The following is a 19,401-nucleotide window of genomic DNA, read 5'->3' on the forward strand; positions in this document are numbered from 1 at the left end:
CTTGCCTTTGTTAACCTGTGTTTTCCTTCCTTGTAGGTCGCAATGTTCTTCAGCATGAGTGGAATGTCTGGAGTGGTGCCAGCCGAGAGGCGACCAGCCAGGTAAGCCTTTTGAGCAGTTCGTAATTTGTAAATATCTCTACTGCTTTCTTTAATGTTGCCTCTATCTTCCTCTTTCAGGTCGTTCTGTCTGGGAGGCGTGCAGATTTGAGGAAGCTGTTCTCAGTAGCTGCGAGTGTTTAAAGATGAAGACTGCAGGTAAGGTGCTGCTGCTAATGATGTTCCTTTTGTCTCCTTGCAGGTTCTGCTTCTCCGAGGTTCGATAGAATAGCTGGACAGAGTGAGTGTCACGTTGCAAGCTGCAAAGTAACGCAAAGCGTGTTGTCTTGCTCGGGTGTGGTTTAAATAGCCCCAACAAAATAGTCCAGGTAAAGTAGTCCCTAGGCTACTACACCCAAAACACTAGACCGCATAGCTTGGTTGCGCGGATATTCTCACTGGGCTCCCAGGATCTATCTTGTGGTCCAAATCCTTTCCAATTGACGAGATAATATAGCTTGGTCCTAGAGTATTTAGAGTCCAAGATACCTTTGACTTCGAATTCTGGTTCTCCGTCAACAAGAATGGGTTTAGGTGGCGTCCCAATCCGTGTGCTGGGTTGCATTGGTTTCAGGAGGGACACATAGAGTATCGGGTGGATGTGTAGATTAGGTGGTAAATCCAGTTTTGTGGCTGCTGGGTTGATAATTGCTTTAATGATATAGGGACCTAAGAATCTGGGATGAAAGGTCCGGGTTCCCTTGATGGATACGAATTTAGCGGCTAACCAAACCTTGTCTCCTAGTTGATAATCAGGGGCCTTTTTCCGGTGTTGGTCGGCGAATCTCTTTTGTTTTTCTTTGGCATGAATAAGGTGCTCCTTTGCCCTTTTGAAAGCCTAAGTAATGGTTGTGTGTAGAGTCTTTACCGTTGGCATTTCCAAGCTGGATGGAAGGCCTACTTCAGAGGTACGTGGATGTCTGCCATAAAGGGTGCAGAAGGGCGTTTGTTCCATGCTTGAATGCAAAGAATTTTTATATGCATATTCGGCTATCCATAGTAGGTCTTTCCAATTCCATTGTTCGTGGTGCTCCCTGTGCAATCAGTGTGAATGTTGAACTCTCAAAAATGGCAAATACTGCATGCTCATGAAGTATACTTGTATTACAGAGTCTAACATGCCACTATCACAGGCCAAAGGCTTATGGCCCATTGTGCTCTTTTGTGTCAGTAGAGCTGTCATCATCTGCCCATCAGAATGTGAAAAGAGATAAAAACTATTGTGTGTAGTCAAGTGTTGTTAGACCCGGTTCTGCAGCAATCATCTCTTTGAGTTCTTGGAAATGAATAAGCATGTCCTCTGTCCTTGTAATTGTACTCTTTGCCTTTAAGTGCTTGTAACAGTGGTCGTGTATAAGTGGTATAGTTGAAAATCTATACCCTGTAGTAATTATGGGTCCATGTGTTAAAATCGTGGCAAAAATGGCTGTTTACACAAAAAATCACAGCAAAATGTCAGTGATTTTGCCGTCACAATCCATGTAAAGGATGCAGGGGACACCGCACAACCCCCAGACCCATTATACCATTGAAGGTGAGCGGGGGACACCCCCGCAACCCCTGCTTCCCTTAAATGGTATAATGGGGTACACCTTTATTGGGTCAAACTACAACATTTTTGCCACAATGTTTTGTAAAGGCAACATGTTTGCCGTGATTTTATTGCTGCATACTGTAATTACACAACCCCAAGAATGTCTGCATGTATTTTACCGTTACTGGCTGTGGTGTACTGAGCACTGCTGCAACGCGTTCTGGTGTTATTTTTTTCCCATGCATAGAAATAAGCTAACCCAGGTATAACACTTCCTGTTAGCAAAACTGCAGTTAAGCTTTGTCTATTTTGTGCCCTTGTCAGCTAACAGTTGCAAATAATTCCTACATTGCTGTTTGTCAGTGCTGCATACCAACAGATCATCCACATATTGGATAATGGTGCTAGGCACTTGTTTGTTCCCCAATTCTGCATATAATACACTATTTAAAATGCTGGGGGACTCACAGTACCCCTGAAGCAATCTTGTATTTTTTCTGCTATCCAGGAATAGTTTGCCGCCAATGACCTCTGCCTTAATGCCAGTAAAACTGAGATTCTACTCATCGGCACACCCACTCCCTCCTTCCCTGTAGCTCTCTGGCCGGCCTCTCTTGGCCCTCTTCCTGCTCCTACCTGCAAGGCAAAAAACCTTGGGGTCATCTTCGACTCCACACTCTCCTTCTCTCCTCACATATCCGACGTCTCTAAGAAGTCACACTACCAGCTACACCTCCTCAGAGGTATCCTTCCTTTCCTCTCCTTCCCCCAGAAGCTCACTGTCTCTAGAGCCCTGGTTCTCTCGAAGCTGGACTACTGTAACAGCCTCTATCTAAATCTGCCCGCCTCTACTCTCCGCCCTTTGCAACTCATCCAGAACAGGACTGCAAGACTTATCCTTGGCCTCAAGCCCAGGGACCGTATCTCTCCAGGACTGAAATCACTGCACTGGCTCCCAGTGACTGCGAGGATCAAGTTCAAAACCCTCTGCATTGTCCACAAGGCCATCTGGGGCCTTGGGCCAAAATACCTTCAAGTCTCTCTTCCCAAATATCTTTCCTCTCGAGCTCTTCGCTCATCCGCCTCCAACTCCCTCAGGGTCAGCCGCTTCTCCAGACAACGAGTTGGGGGCAGATCTCTCTCCGCTGCAGGGGCCTCCCTCTGGAACAGCCTTCCTGCCTCCCTGAAAATTGAGGAGAACCATCTCCGATTCCGGAAGCACCTCAAAACCTTCCTCTTTGCCTCCGCTTTCTCGCCCCCTCTCCCCTGCTAATACTATTGAAACTGCACTGAATCTGCAACTGGACCACTCACCATTCTCAGTCCTTGGCCCAGCCACTCTCCCCTGCACTGCCTCCATGGCAACCCCTGCACTACGGGACTGTGTCTGTATCCCTACAGCCCCCCTTCCCAGCACTTGTCTGCACTTACTTTGCACTTGCCACCAGCTGGCCCTTGTTATTTATCCTGTTTGCTGTATGCTATTAACCCTGTACTGCACTTTCCCCTCTCACTTTCCCCCTTGCACTTTTCCCTTTCCCTCTACCCTTTGCACTTGCGCGATCTGAATGACACCTCGCCTAGTAGGATCGTTGTCTGTCTCCCCTTGCTCCCCCGTGTCTCGTCGCGCCTTGAAACACTTGTGTATAGGCACGTTACAAATGCCATATCATATCATATCATATCATATTATATCATATCATATCATTTTGGAAACGTGTCCCGCCATGCATGAACGCTGTGAAGTATTGATAATCAGGTTGCAATGGAACTGAGAGGAATTCATTTTTTAGGGCGATGACAGTGAAATGGGTTGCTGATGTGGGTATATTGTGTAATATTGTCGCATGGTTGGGAACTACTGGAAATTCTGCTTGCACTATGTCATTTAGAGGGTGCAAATCCTGAATCATTCTCCAGCTAGATCATTTTGCTTCCTTGATGAGGTATATGGTCGAGTTGCAGGGTACAATAATGTAAGAGTGAATTGATAGTGTTATTTATCCCCTGTTCAGCTTTTATTTTACAGTGGATACTGCTTTACTCGGGGCAACACTGTGCCTTGATTATGGGTTATTTGTATTGGAGCAACACTGCGCAAAAGCCCACCATCATGGATGATGATCGTCCACAACATTTTGGGGACCTCTGCTAGATCGTCTTGGGGTGGAAGACAGAGCACTTCCTGCCTTAAACATCAGGCATGGGACATGGAGATACTGGATCATAATCCCTCAGGGGACACATAGAGCCACTACTATGTCTCCCTTATCGTCCTTGTCTTCAAACAAATCAAAGTCAGTCAGTTCATTTAATGACTTTGTCAGATCGATACATAAAACAGTGCACCACTGCCCAGCCTCAGCATCTACCCCCGGTCAAGACAATCCTTGTTTTGACACCACCAACCATTCAATATCCAACATCAGAATCATCCCTGCAATGTGTTCTTAGAGCAAAGCGGACCTGAACATAAAGTCTGAGGGTACTCTCCAATACTAATTGCCCACTTGAGGGATTGCATTTAACAACACTCTTACTCTGTAGATAAACACATCTGAGCGTACTGTAACTCCTCATGCAGCCATCTCACTCCTTAGGGCATGAATGAGTGCCATAGATCTTATATGACACATCCCTGGGGTTGAACACACCACCGCCCTTTCAGTAAACAAGATAGTCATGCTCACCTTACTGAACACATCTCATCCTAACAAGTTGTCTTGGGATGCCTCTGAGAACAACACTGTTTGCCCCCACCCATAATGGACAATTCTTCTGTGAAAGGAACCAATTTCACTGCCCCAATAAACCTGTGCGTGTCCATAATCTCTCCTGACAAAGGAAAAATCCCATCCTTAATACATGATTTGGTGGCACCTGTATCCACCATGAAAATAAAGGATATTTTGCCTATCTCTATGCCTACCAAGGGTTCCTCCTCTGGGTCCACAGTAACTAACAGGACTGGCCACGCAAGAGCTCTCTCTGGGCTATCCTGATATGCATAGGTGCTCGTCCCTGGGAAGACAAAATGATTCCCCCCTAATGCACTCACCCGCTGATAATACGTATCAGTACCATTGAAGCTGCAGGAAATGCAGAGGCAGAACTACTTGAGCTGATGATTGTGGGGCACCGCACGGAACTGTGACAGGGCTGGGTTTATAGGGCAATTGATAGGGGGCTGGTACTCCTGGAGCATATGGGGGCATCTGATTATACCCCCAATAAACCTGCTTTTGCACTCCTATGAGAAATGTCCCATCTTCCCACATGTCCAACACTGTCCCACATTTCCCACCCTTGGCCCCATTCCTCCAAATCCTACTCTTCCATGTCTCTGACATTAACATTCCCTTCTTCCCTTCTGGTAGCATCCCTGGGACCATCCTTTATATTTTGGCTGAAACCCACCTTTCCATTTGTATCCTCCTGCCCATTCAGGGGCTGTTATCCTGTCTGCCAGCACTGCCCTGTTCTCTGTCTGTGTGGCTTGTAGTGCTGCCCCTACGGCTCCTTCCGGTCATATCTTTGCTGACTTCTTTTATACCGGTTTCAGTTTCTCTGTCTGAAGTTGTTGGGCCATTTTCTTCTCTTTTTCTCTCAACTGTTTATAGTGATGTATAATTATAAACAGTATTTCCGCCAATCCCTCCGCTTCTATCCCCACAATTTTATCGAGTGCGTTTTGGACCTCCTTGGGAAGCCCCTTCTTGACCATAAAATAGAATAATATGATTGATCAATCCCATGATTCAACTATTTCTGCCCTCCACATCTCTTGTATCTGTAGAATATACTGGGTGGGGTCTTCTTCATCTACCATCGTGCAATGCATGATGGACTGGAGATTGGAGGTATCGGGGTAGGCACAATGTAAAGCTGCCCACATCTGTGCCCTAATATCATTAAAATAGGCCCCGTCATCAATATCATCCTCCAGTCGCACACCAGGATACCCTTCGTTTACCCCTATGTCTTCAGCCCGGTCTCTCAATTTAGCAATGAATACACTTTTCAAATCGCCCAAAGCCAAGGTAACACCAGCAGTTTCTTTTTCACACATGTAGATCCACTTTCCCATGCCTGCAGTAAGAGAAGGCAGTGTCTTTAGTAAATAATGTCTGTTCATGTGCGGCCAGGGTATACACTGAGCCCTTCCTGGTCCTTAATGCAATAAAGGGAACTACATCGCCATTATCTTCTTTGCTCTTCTCTTATCTGCCAACTTGCCCAAACCTGTTCTTCCGCCTAGGTCAACATAAACTCTCCACTCGGGGAAAGATCATGGGTGGATCTTCCCTCTCTCCTACTGTATCCAATTCCTCCTCTCCTATGTCTCCTCCTCTCTCATCCTCGGACCACACTGACCCATAATACAAACTTCCTGTTAACTGCACCCCATTATCCTCTTTTTCTATGTGCACATTCCTGATGGCGGTACTGTCAATCCTGAACAATATATCCACCGCTCTCCATTCATCCAGCCCCCCTTCTGTCCATCCTCAAACTTGCCAACTCCTCTTGTGCCTTTTTCAGCGCCCCCTCTAATGTTTGCCGAGGCTTATGATCCTGCCCCCATGCTCCAGTTCTCATGTGGCTACAGATGATATTGGATTAGGAAGATTCTGATACTGGCCCATAGAATGCTGGGGGGGTGGTTGAGGTAGGGGGAGGGACATATGTAGGGTTTGTGTAACCTGATGCTGCTCTAGTAGGGTAGCATCCTAATGGTGGTTTTATGTGTCGTGATGACATTTGTTCTGTGGGTTCTGGTGATACTGGGTAAAGGGCTTCTGAGCTGGATGGGGCTGTGGGGACTAATGCTGTTGGGGGCCCTGTTAATGTCTTCACCTTAACCTCTGTGGGCACTTCTTCCAAATCATCTACCATCTCCCACAAATCTAACACTTCTTTTCTATTTTTCAACTTCTTCCCCTTGTATTTAGGGGCCAACCACACATACATGTGGCCCAAGACCTCCTTGTTATTAGTTCCCTGCCCGGGTAAAGATTGAAACAGCCCTCCCTTAGTTTCACTGACCCACTGCTTTTGATACTCCATGATTTTCTTTTTATACAGTGGTAGGGCAGAACACAAAGTGACTCCTCACGAGTTGGGCAGAGCCCTTAAATCTGGTAGTAATGGTATTAGCGCTAGCAATACCACTCCGCAAGTTCACGAGTCAGCGCAAATACTGCTGGAGCAAAAGCATACCAGCGCTATTACAGCTGGCACTATTACAGCCTGTGCTAATTGCGCCAACAACACAAAGCGCAATACAGCCATATCGCAAGTGCATGCACCGCAGTATTAGTGCTGAGAATTACCTCCGGCTGAAGTTAAATGAACTCAGGTGCCAGTAATCAAGCCACAGGTGAACACAATGCACACCAGAGGGCTATATAAGACCCACCCAGACCGCAAACACTATTTCCAACACCATGCTGCCATTATTTGCTGCAAGCTAGGACAGGCAGTTGCTCAAGCTGCATCTGCACCTTGAGATGCAGGACAACCAGGCCAGGTCAAAGGGAGCAAATGTGGGGTTGAGCAGGAGGAGGACGAGAGCAGCCCCAGCAAAGCGAACACCCATCCCTGGGGTCAGGCCATCACCGTCGGCCCTCAGTGACACCCATTTGGTAACTGAGTACCGCCTGGACAGTGAGACCATCACTGAGCTGCTGGCCAGAATACATTAAGACATTGGGAGCAGGATGAACATCCGTACATCTGTGCCCCCACTGGTGAAGCTGGTGGCAGTCCTGCAGTTCCTGGGGATAGGCACCTTCCAGCACTGCGTTGCACATGGCACAGTCAACTTTCAGCTGAGTTCTGGGCCAGGTGCTGGATGCCCTTCTGCACCATGTTTGTTTGTTTGGTTTGTTTGTTTGTTTGTTTGTTTGTTTGTTTGTTTGTTTGTTTATTTGTAACACACACCAGACCCGAGGTTATCAGGGCGCAAGGACAAGGACGTTTTCAGTTTACAAAGTTACAAAGATGCAAAACAAAATACAGCCTATACTACAGTTCATGAAAGTCAACACGCACATGTGATACACAATGTGAGTTACAATTACGGGTCAAAAGGTGACAAAACAAATGGAGAGCATTTGTAGCTATAAACAGTGCATTTTAACTTAGTGGGCTCCAAGAGGTAAGAGGTGTTAGGGAATATGAAGGTCATACTGAAGTTAAAGATAATTTTCTTTAAACCAGTTGATGATATTTAGTGCAATGTTAACCAACACATTGCACTGCCCACCACCCAGGCCCAGGTCAATGATAAGAAGACATGTGTTCATGCCACCACACAACTGCCCAATGTTATAGCAGCCATTGACTGCACCCATGTCACGTTGGTGGTGCCCCTGGCCCATGAGGTGATATATAGGAAGCAGAAAAACTACCACTCCATGAACATGCAGGATACCTGTGGCCCTGACCTCATCATAGCCCACTTCTGTGCCCGCTACCCGGGATCCACCTATGACTCCATGGTCCTATGCAACAACACACTGCCGGGATACATGGAGAGGCACAGAAGACAACGGACCTGGACAGTGGTTGAGTACAAATCCTGCCACATATGTACGTTGAAGCACAATAAAAAAGGGGGTATGCCCACAGGAAGCATTGCATGTCAAGAGGAGGCACTGGCAGCACCTGTACAGCCCTTGCACCAATGATGGGGGGAATCCAAGGGTGCATGCACACATTTTACACACTTGGACACACACATGGTGATGGAAACACACCATCACAATGACACTTCAGACCACACAGCAGCACCCAACATCATGTCCACCCATGCCACAGTCATCTGCCTATGTGCAGTCAACCCAGGACACGCTACAGAACACCCACCACAAAGTCACTGGGTGCATGTACAGGACAAGTAATTCATGGCCTAACATACAAACGATGCATACCCATCACACATGCAGATTGCATGGACCGGATGTGTACAAGAATGCTCACAGTTAACAATTGCCAGATACATTGAGACTGCAGACCAATGCAGGTGACTCTGGATATTGTAGGGAAGTAATGGTATCACAGTTATGACACTTTCAAAATGAGTACAATTTGTAAAACCTTTATTGAAAATGTTGGGGTTGAAGAAACTCCTACTTTGCCCTGTAACTAAGATGGGAATAGTCTTGACCATCAAATAATAAATAACACAGTCCTAGTGGAGTCTATCAAATCAAAATGGCCTATGCTAACAAAACCTAATGCCTGCCCTACCTCTTGTACAAAAAAGTGTAAAAAGGAGAAATGTATGCAAAAGGAAAAATCAGTGTTCAAATGATAATGTGGTTTGTAATAAAAATTGAAAAGTGTGTAATAAACCAATCCACAAAAAAAAAAGAAAATTGTGGTTGGACCAACTCTACTCCCCATGTTATGTCTCATGGAGTAAGTCTGTCCATGTAGGCAGGAGGACACACTCTGGCTCAGTTTCCAACACAATGCACAGTTCACAATCGTGGAGCGAGGCCCACCTGGCCATCCACATTAACGTCTCTTTCTGTAACTTCCAAAATAAGGTTTCTGTCGGGCTCACACCTTTCACCACACAGTTCTCATAGGACTCCTCTGTCGGGCTCAGACCTCTCACAGTACAGTTCAACACAAACTTGCGAGGGGCTCCCTTCCCCAAGCTTATTATACTTCGGCCTCCCTCTGTCAGACTCGTACCACTTTCAGATGTCGCAGAATTTCAAGTGTGCGTGGCTTTCTTTACAGACCACTGCAGGACTACTTTGACTCAAAGTCCATAGTTTAACTTTCACTCTTCCATTTTCTAGGAATCAATCTTTGTTATTTCACTTTTACTGTTCATTCGCTTTGTCGCTGTAAACAAAGTACCTTTCACAGAGACTTTTCAGTGGGCTACATCCTTTCACCGGACGACTACTTTACTTAGCATCGCTGATTTCACAGCTGTCCTTTACATCAAAGTTCACTCCCAGGTCCAACTTTATTTGCTTCTCATTTACATGCATGCAGCTTTCACTTGCGATATGTTTCTATTTCAAACTTTAACACACACCCGTCTCTCAGGTCGCTTGCCAACAAATGGGTTGTGTGCTTTTTTTCTGTGTTTTGCAATTTCTAATTCACGAGTCAAGGTTATTACCACAGACTGGACTACGCCTCCCCAACTTTGCAGTGCACCCGGGAGGATTGCTGGCATCTTTGAAAAACAATGCAGTATTCTCTTATGAGATCTGCCCTTCCCTACGTGTCTTTCACAGGCTCTCGGAGGCAACAACCTCCAGTAGGGAACTCTCAGGATTTTCTGTCCACAGCTCTCGTCCCTTGGTGCGTCGCTCTGCTCCAACAGGTTTGCCCTTGTCCCAAAAGTTCTGCTTGTACTCATGTTCCACCTTGCTCAGAGTGTGTCTTTAAGTGTTGCATTTTATCTGTGTGAGGAGAGCTAATTGGTATCAGGTGTATGCACTTGTATTTAAGGGTCTGGCTTCATCTGACCCGATTAAAGGGACATGTCCTTTATGATGTATGTGCGTTAGTCTTGTTACTCTGTTACTCCCAGTCACCCTCTTCCTCAGCCCAGTTTTTGGGTAAAGAAGGGCGGGGGGGTGGGACTTTGGAGTATCCTAAAAAATAGGATGGGGTTGATGAACAAAAAAGGGGGGTAGACCACGTCTCACCATCAGCTGCTTCACCCCCATTCCCTGAAGACCCCTCACCCAGGTGATCCTCCCACACTGGTCCACCCCCATGGTGTGGACCAAAGGCGATGACCATGCCCTGGCCAACTCAGAGAGAGATCCCCAGGACTAGTGGTTGAGACACCCTCTGGTTTCTCACAATATCACAGCTGGCATGGCTGATGACCCCTGTACATGACCCACATACACCACATGAGACTGCCTACAACCATGCTCACAGCCAGACCTGAGAATGCATAGAGCACACTTTTTGGACTTCTGAAGGCATGATTCTGGAGCCTAGACTGCACTGCAGGCGCCCTGATGTATGCCTCTGGCAAAGAAGGGAAAATAGTCTTGGAGCGTGCTATGTTTCATAACATTTCCCTGAGGAGGAATGTGCCCTTAATCCCTGACTCTGACTAGCCACACCCAGAGGAAGATGGAGATGACTGTAACGCTCACCTGGTTCCCGCAGAGGCGCCGGTCTTGACTGGGCGAATACCGTATCTTCAAAGGTGATGTGTAACACACGGTTGGCTCTTTGGGCTGGACCTCTGTGCACTGTATGTCTGACTCGAAGAGTAAGATGTCTGCAGATAGAAAATATGGGATTAATGAACTGGGGTTATTGGGTGTCTCTCTCTTCTTCCCTTTCTCTTCTCCTATAGAACCCCAAAGGTTAACGCTCTCACCTTAGGTAAGTGAACGCCAAGCTCTCCATCTGCCTCGGGGCAGGGTGCCGTAACCAGTTTCTTCACTGGATAAGGGTGCAGGCCTCTTGACCTCAGAGGACTGCTGTCCGTCGTTTACTGCACGAACGGTAAGTTCCGAGTATTTCAAATGTCTTTGAAAGTCTTTTGTAATGATGTCTCTTGTTTTGCAGGGTTCCGGCGATGGCGGATGACGGGCTGAAGTGAGTTGAGGATGGAACCTCAAGCGCCTGGAAGCACGTAAGTAAGCGCTTGTTGCCTGCTTCACGATGCGCACTAACTGTCCTTTTATCTTGCAGGTACAAGTTCGGAGCTGCTGAAGGGTGCCGGAATACCCACTGGGTTCGGCGTGGGAAGGAGTAATGGCACGTGAGTAATAAAGTTACCCAATGTCTTTAAACGCACCTTCTTTTGTCTTTCAGATGCGGGATGCAGCGCCGAAGGCCTCCGGAGCGTGCGAAGAGTTGGTAAGCTTTTGTCTTTCAGATGCCGGAATGCAGTGCGAAGACCTCCGGAGCACGCGAAGAGTAGGTAAGCCTTTGTCTTTCAGATGCCAGAATGCAGCGCGAGGCGTTGGTGACAGCCGATGGAACAGGTAAGAGAAGCGCTGTCACTGAAGACCGTAGTGCTAACCTGTTCTTTCTTGTCTTTATAGGTGTTGCTGAAGACTAGATTCAGGATGGTAAGCCTTTTTCCCTTAGGCCCAGGATCAGATGCAGAAGACACGATGAGCGTTCTGCTGCAGAGGATGCAGAATAATGCAAAGCAAGATTCATCCCTCGGGTGTGGTTTAAATAGCCTCCTGTAGTGCTTAGGTGTCTCCTTCCACAGCCTCGCCTAGGTAAGAAAAGAGTTCCTGCTTTCCAGAAGAGTTCCAGTGTTCTGAACCTAGGGAGTGGCTCCTGCCCCACCCAACAGGAAAAGTAGTCCCACACAGAAGAGGATTAGAGGCTCAACTGGCAGGTAAGTAAGCAGCATGGTCTGCTGCAGGTAAGTCCACCCAAGCATTATGAGCCCGGCGCTTCCAGCGCTGGGACTGGGCATATTTATGAGCCTGGTGCCACTGGCGCCAGGAAAGGGTCCAAAAGGTCCCAATTGGGACTGGTTGGCACTCGGAACCTGGGTTATGGGTCTGCTTCCAAGGGAGTTGGGTAAGTCCTGACCTTTTGGAAGCAGAGATCATGACAGCACCCCCCCTCAAGGCCCCTCCCAAACCGGGCTTCTCCGGGGGTTTGGGCTTGTCAGGGAATGTTCGATGAAATCTTTTGATTAGACGAGGAGCGTGGACATATTCTGCAGGTTCCCAGGATCTTTCTTGGGGGCCGTAGCCTTTCCAGTCAATTAGGTAAAATAGTTTAGATTTGGAGATCTTGGAGTCCAGGATGCTTTTGACTTCAAACTCGAGTTCTCCATCAACTAGGATAGGTTTTGGAGATTTAGTTAGTCGGGTTTGAGGTTGCACGGGTTTAAATAGAGAGACGTGGAAGACCGGATGTATCTTCATGTGAGGGGGCAAGTCCAACTTGACCGCTACTGGGTTTACTATGGTAGTGATGGAATAGGGACCAAGGTATCTTGGGTTGAATGTGCGTGGTCCTTTTAGAGGTAGATATTTGGTGGATAACCAGACTTGATCTCCTACTTGATATTGGGGGGCTTCCTTCCGATGTTGATCTGCTCCTTTCTTGTATTGTTCCTTAGCCCTTTGAAGGTGAGAAACGGCTTCCTTAAAGGCTTGGGTGATTGTAGAATGCAGGTAGTCTACTGCTGGTGTTCCAAGATCTTGGAGTGGATCCAACTCCGAGGTTCGAGGGTGACTGCCGTATAGAAGAAAAAACAGGGTTTTCCCAGTTCCCGAGTGGACAGAGTTATTGTAGGCATATTCGGCTATCCAAAGGATATCTTTCCAAGTTTTTTCAGTTTGTTGCAGCATGCAGCGTAAATACTGTTCCAGAGTTTGATTGGTCCTCTCGGTTTGTCCGTCGGTTTGAGGGTGGTGACTGGTCGATAGTCTCACATCAATTTGAGCCGACCGACAGCAACTTTGCCAAAAATGAGAAATAAATTGACTACCTCGATCCGAAATTAGAACTGAAGGAAAACCGTGCAGTCGGACGATGTTTTCGAGAAATTCTCGGGCCAGAGTTGTTGCTGTTGGCAAGCCTTTGAGTGGAATGAAATGCGCCATCTTGGAGAATAAGTCCACGATTACTAGGATCGTATTGTATCCGGAGCATGGAGGTAGATCAGTGATGAAGTCCATAGAAAGCGTATGCCAAGGGCGAGGTGGGATGTCAATAGGGCGTAAGAGGCCGGCTGGTTTTTCCTTTTGACTCTTGTTTTGGGCGCATACTCCACAGGACATTATAAAGTCTCTGATATCTTTTTTCCAAGACGGCCACCAGAAGTAGCGCTTGATCTTTTCTGAGGTTTTGGCCATACCGGGATGTCCTTCCATTAAGGAATCGTGATAACAAGAGATTACCTTTTTCTGTAAATCTGTGCTGGGCAAGTATAATCGTTCTTGGAAATACAATCAGTTGTCCTTCACTGCAAAGTCCTTTCCCTGCAGATGCCAATTCTGTATGTCTGCTGGAGTTACAAGTTGCCTGGCTTTATCCTTAACTTCCTCTATGGATTGTGTGGCGATTACACCCAGAATTCTTTGTTCGGGAATGATAGGTACAGGTTTAGGTTTGATCAAGTGTTCTTCCACTCCCATCCGAGAAAGGGCATCAGCTTTACCATTTTTTGTACCAGGTCGATAGGTAATTATGAAGTCAAACTCGGCAAAGAATAGTGCCCAACGGAGTTGTCTAGAGGATTGGGCTTTTGCGGTTTTCAAATATTGCAGGTTTCGGTGATCCGTAATCACAGTAACGGTGTGTCGGGCCCCCAGAAGATAATGCCGCCAAGCCTTAAAGGCAGACTTGATAGCCAGAAGTTCCTTATCAGTAATAGTGTAATTGATTTCAGGAGGTGAGAATTTGCGGGACCAAAATGCCACGGGATGCAACTGATTGGTTAATGGGTCCTTTTGTGATAGAACTGCCCCCATGGCAAGGCTCGAAGCATCAGTTTCAACGATGTAGGGGAGTTCGGGGCGAGGATGTTTTAAAATTGGTGCAGAGATAAATTTAGTCTTCAAATTCTGGAAAGCTTGCTCCGCCTCGGTAGACCATTCAAAACGTTTGTTTTTCTTTAACAAGGCGGTGATGGGCTGGACTATTCGAGAGAATTCGGGGATAAACCTGCGGTAAAAGTTAGCGAAGCCTAACATGCTTTGAACACCTTTTACGGAGGATGGTGATGGCCATTTGAGAATTGCATCGACCTTCTTTGAATCCATACGCACTCCGCTAGGTGATAATATGAATCCCAAGAACTCAACTTCAGTCACGTTGAAAACACATTTTTCCAACTTGGCGAAAAGTTTGTGTTGACGCAATCTCTCGAGAACCATTTTCACGTGTTTCCGATGTTCAGATTCCGATGAAGAATAAACGAGGATGTCTTCAATGTAAACAACAACACACACATCTATGAGCTCTCTGAGGACATCGTTCATAAAATATTGAAAGGCGGCCGGGGCATTGCAAAGTCCGAAGGGCATGACCTGATATTCAAATAGCCCATACTTGGTGCGGAAGGCCGTCTTCCATTCATCGCCCTCTTTTACTTGTACCAAGTGGTAGGCTCCTCTAAGATCCAGCTTTGTATATATGCATGCTTTTCTGACTTGGTCCAGGAGTTCAGGGATCAAAGGTAACGGATATCTATTCTTAACGGTGATCTGGTTCAGGGCGCGATAATCTATACAAGTTCTAAGGTCCCCTTCTTTTTTTGAAACGAAGAACAAAGCTGAAGAAGCAGGGGACTTGGAAGGACGAATAAACCCATTCGCTAGGTATTGATCCAGGTATTGTCGGAGGTGAAGGTTCTCAGGCTCGGTGAGGGCATAAATTCTACTACAAGGAGGAGTAGATCCAGGTATCAGGTCTATCTGGCAGTCATAAGACCTATGAGGAGGTAGAGAGTTAGCCTGATCCTTCCGGAAAACATCTTGGAATTCTAGGTATTCTGGAGGTAACTGGGGAGTCTCCGAAGAAATTGCTGCCAGTGCAACACCAGGTGGAGGGTGACAAGTAGAGACACATTCTGGAAACTGAACCGTTCTTGCTCGCCAATCGATCTGAGGATTGTGTTTCTCTAACCAAGGTATTCCTAGAATAATCTGGAACTGAGGGGCCTTGATCACATCGAACACGATCTTCTCATGGTGTCCATCTTGACTTACTAGCGTCACTTCTTGAGTGGTATGCGTTACTGGTCCGGAGGCTATCTCCGTACCATCCACCGTAGTAATGACGTCCTTTACAGCCTTGGGACAAAGAGTTAGATTCATCCTCAAAACCATTTCATGATCCACATAATTGCCGATGGCACCGCTGTCGACGTAAGCTTCAATCGCATGTAATCGATCCGGATGATCAGGGCTAATGAGGACCATAGGTATCACGAAATGCGAGGTCACGGAACTGGTTTTAACGCTCGGCAAGAGGACCTCTATTCTTGTCGGGCGAGGTCGTTTCCCTGCTCAGAGTTTGTGACCTTGGTAACTGCAGCTCCTACTGCCTTCTTGGCTGGTTTCACCGGACAGTCTCGAAGAAAGTGCCCTGAGTTTCCGCAATAGAGGCATAATTGCAACTGTTTTCTCCTTTCCCGCTCCTTTTGTGTTAGTGGTCCTTTCAGGCCCCCTATTTGCATGGGTTCCCCGGAGTCTACTCCTTTGGAAGGAGTTGGTGGTTTGGAAAATACTCGAGCATCAAACTTGGAACGATCGGCCTTCCTGTTCTGCAGTCTGTGATCTATTTGAACGACTAAGTGTATATAGTCCGAACAGTCTTGCGGGGGATTCACTACTTGGGCTAACACATCTTTGAGCTCTCCACGTAGACCTCTATAAAACAGCGTAATCCTTTTGTCCTCAGGCCATTGAGTTTCCACTATTAGTCTGTTGAAAGATGCAATATAAGCCAAAAGGTCTTGATTACCCTGTCGCAACGAAAGAAGCTCATTGTCCAAGGCCTGCCCCTGTGAATGTCTTGAGAACAGTTTTTCCATACTGAGCTGAAAAGCTTGAAAATCATGGAGAATCGGATCATCTTGATTAACTAGATGGATCGACCAGTCTGCCTCATTGCCACTAAGGTACGAAAGCACGAAAGCTACTTTAGCTTGATCAGTTGGAAAGGCTGCTGGCCGGCATAAGAAATGCAACCGGCACTGATTAATAAATACTGCAAACCTCTTTGGGTCACCAGAAAATCGTTCGGGCGGAGCCAGAGGTACATTCCCAGGTAGGTTGATTTGCACTGGATTCATAGAGGATGTTGAAGGAAGATTTGCCCCTGATGCGGGTAATGGGGTCTGTCCGGCTTGTGACTGTAGCAATTGTCTAGCGAGATTGTCTGTTCGCTCCTTGGAAATAATCAGTTCCCTTCTTAGAGCGTTCGTTTCCTGACGGGCTGCATGCACTTCTGCTCTTAGTTCCCCAAGTAACTGGGCTAGCTGGTCGGTATCCGAGGTTTCCATAGCGCCTGGGCGGGAGTTTTGCGGTAGGCTTTGCGTCATGGTGAGAGCGCCTATGTGTCTGGGATCCAAAGAAGCTCCTTGCATTTCAGAGGGCCAAATTTGCTATGAGAGTATCCACTGAGCTCATGTACGGATACCTTGTACACATCACATGAGTTGTTCGTGGGGAGAAAAGCATTCTCAATTAGGGATCCAATGACAAATCGGGACCCGACAGTAATAAGACCAGAGACCACATGTAAAGGGACTGGCACAAAAAGAATAATGGCCAATCACTTGGCATCTCATAGGGAGCGGGTGGTATGTACATAGGGAAGGGCCAATGAGCTGGGAGAATTAGTACTGTATATTGATTGTACCATTTGTGATGACAACTTCACTTACTCCATGGCAGTAGAGTGTGATTGCTCTTGCTGACATGTTATTTTCTTTATTTGTGAAATAAAACTGTGTTATCCTTGAAAGAGGTGCATCAAGCCATTTTCCTTAGAGGATGGTAAATTTCCTATCTAGTTGCCTGTGTTACGCCCTGCAGAATTTGGTGAAACCCGACGTGATCCCAGATTTTCTTTCAGAGACAGAGGATTCCTGGCTGCACGCCTGGAGGGGCCACACTCACCTGCAGCTACCGTCCTCTTGTGCACATCCTGGAGTGGTTTATAGGAGTCGTGTTGCCAGAATTCTTGTCTGTTCTTTGGAGCGGGCGCTGCTCCAGGATGTGCACGCCATTGATGGGACCGCATGACGGAGGAGCTCGGGAGAATATGCAGATGTAACTGCACCTTTAGTGGGATAGAAACACCTGGTGAGGGGCAAGGGGGATGAGCTAGAGTGCTGAGGAATGTGGAAGGGTTTGGTGATGCAGAGATTGAGGTGTGTGAGAGGTAGTGGAAAGAACTTGTGGCAGTTTTTGACTTTTTATAATTCTTTTTATTTGGAGTGATGAGGGTAATTGTGTAACAGGATCCTTTCTGAGTTAGGAAGGCAGTGCTGTATCTTTAAGAAAGAAACAGAAAAGAGGTAGAGGCTCCGTATATTGGGCCTCATTACACGGTAGGCGGTAAGGGTTTACCGGTACCGGTATTTTACCGGTACCGGTAAATCCTTACCGCCTTACTACGAGGTCCCTTTGCGGGTTGGGAAATTTAACGCCTGCTTCTTGCAGGCGTTAAAAACCAACCCGCAAAAGGACCAGTGGAGCTAATTATGGTACCGCAATTTGCGGTACCGTAATTAGCGCCTTCCCCATTCCCATAGAGCCCTAAGGGGCAAAAATGGGAATGGGGAAGGGCAATGGTGGAAGGGGGAATTACCGCCCCGCCAACCTTGGAATGGGGCGGTAATTCCCCTTTCCACCAAGGCTGTGCCGGTATTTTACCGGCATGAACCATGGCGCTAACAGCACCATGGTTCACCGCCTACCGTGTAATGAGGCCCATTGAGTGGGTCTGGGCTCTCCCTCCCGATATAAGGGGGGCAGTGGAACTAATGTATTTTTTTTTATTGTGTTGTTATATTGCATTCAAGTTGACCAAGGTGGGTCCAGGTTGTTGGTGTGGAGCTCTTGTGGAGGTGTTCAAGGTGAAAGTGGTGGCAAGTGTTTTGAGACATTGCAGGAATGTATGGAGTAGTGTGAGCTTTTGATTGAGGGAAGAACAAGTGACGGGATGGGGAAGTGGGAATGGGTAATGGTATTGAGTGTGAGCTGGGTGGGTGAAGATGGGGTGTTGTTGGGGATCTAGAGGGCTGGTGCAATGGGGGAATTGAGGTACTGCTGGTTCGGACCTCAAATAAAAAGAGATATTTTTGTGGTTGAAGAAAGCTGATAGCAAATGGGAGAGGGGTGTTCACAATGGCCACTGCTACCCCTTCAGATGATATGGGCCTCATCACAAGTCTGGCGGTAAGCCGGTGCTATTTCTGACAAGTGGAATTAGCGTTACCACAGGGATCGTGGTGCAAATAGCACTGTATCACAAGTATGCATGCACGTGTACAAGACCCCAGTGGTTACGCTAATTCCGTTCGACAGAAACACAGCCGGAAAGTGAGCTAGCGCTGAAATGCCAGCACCAGTAGTGCTACTGCTGCCGGCGCTATTAGCATGCGCTTTTACCGCTGGCGGGAATTGCATCACCGCCTGAACGGGAAAATCACAATCCATCCAAAATCAGCGCTCCTGGCAGCCATCCACACCCATAGAGCAAATAAAATGTCTCAGGAGAAAGCAAGGGGCAAGGTAGCCCAAGATCGTTTTTGCAAACCGAAGTTCCCAGAGGCAGAGCTCATTGTCTTGGTGGGTGGGTTTGTGGCCCGCCATGCAGAGCTATATGGTGCCAGACAGAGTAAGACCTCCTCCCAGTGCCGAGCACATTGATATGGCAGGCGGTAAGCCAGAAGGTGTCAGCAGTGCGTCACGTCTCCTGGCATTGGGAAGACTGCCACAAAAGGTGAAATTATCTGTGTGCGCGGAACCGTGGAATCTGGGCCCAGCACAGACAGGACAATTTGACCACCGGGGGAGGCTCACCACTGCAGCTTGATCTGATGCCCTGGGAGGAGAAATGTAGTACCGTCATCGATATGGAGGGGATCAAAGGAGTTGGAGGAGCAGAGGCGGGTGCTGTAAACCAGCCCCTCATTTGCATGTAACTACAACAGCCCATCACAGCATCCCCTAGTGGAACTAACAATGAGCCGGGCACTGCAACTTGGGGCAGTGTGCTGGAGCCACTATAGGCATCTAGAGCAGCACCCATGTGCCAGTGCACCACAGC

This window comes from Ambystoma mexicanum, chromosome 3p, assembly GCF_040938575.1.
Source record: "Ambystoma mexicanum isolate Mex_15411 chromosome 3p, UKY_AmexF1_1, whole genome shotgun sequence".
In the NCBI taxonomy this organism is placed as follows: Eukaryota; Metazoa; Chordata; class Amphibia; order Caudata; family Ambystomatidae; genus Ambystoma; species Ambystoma mexicanum.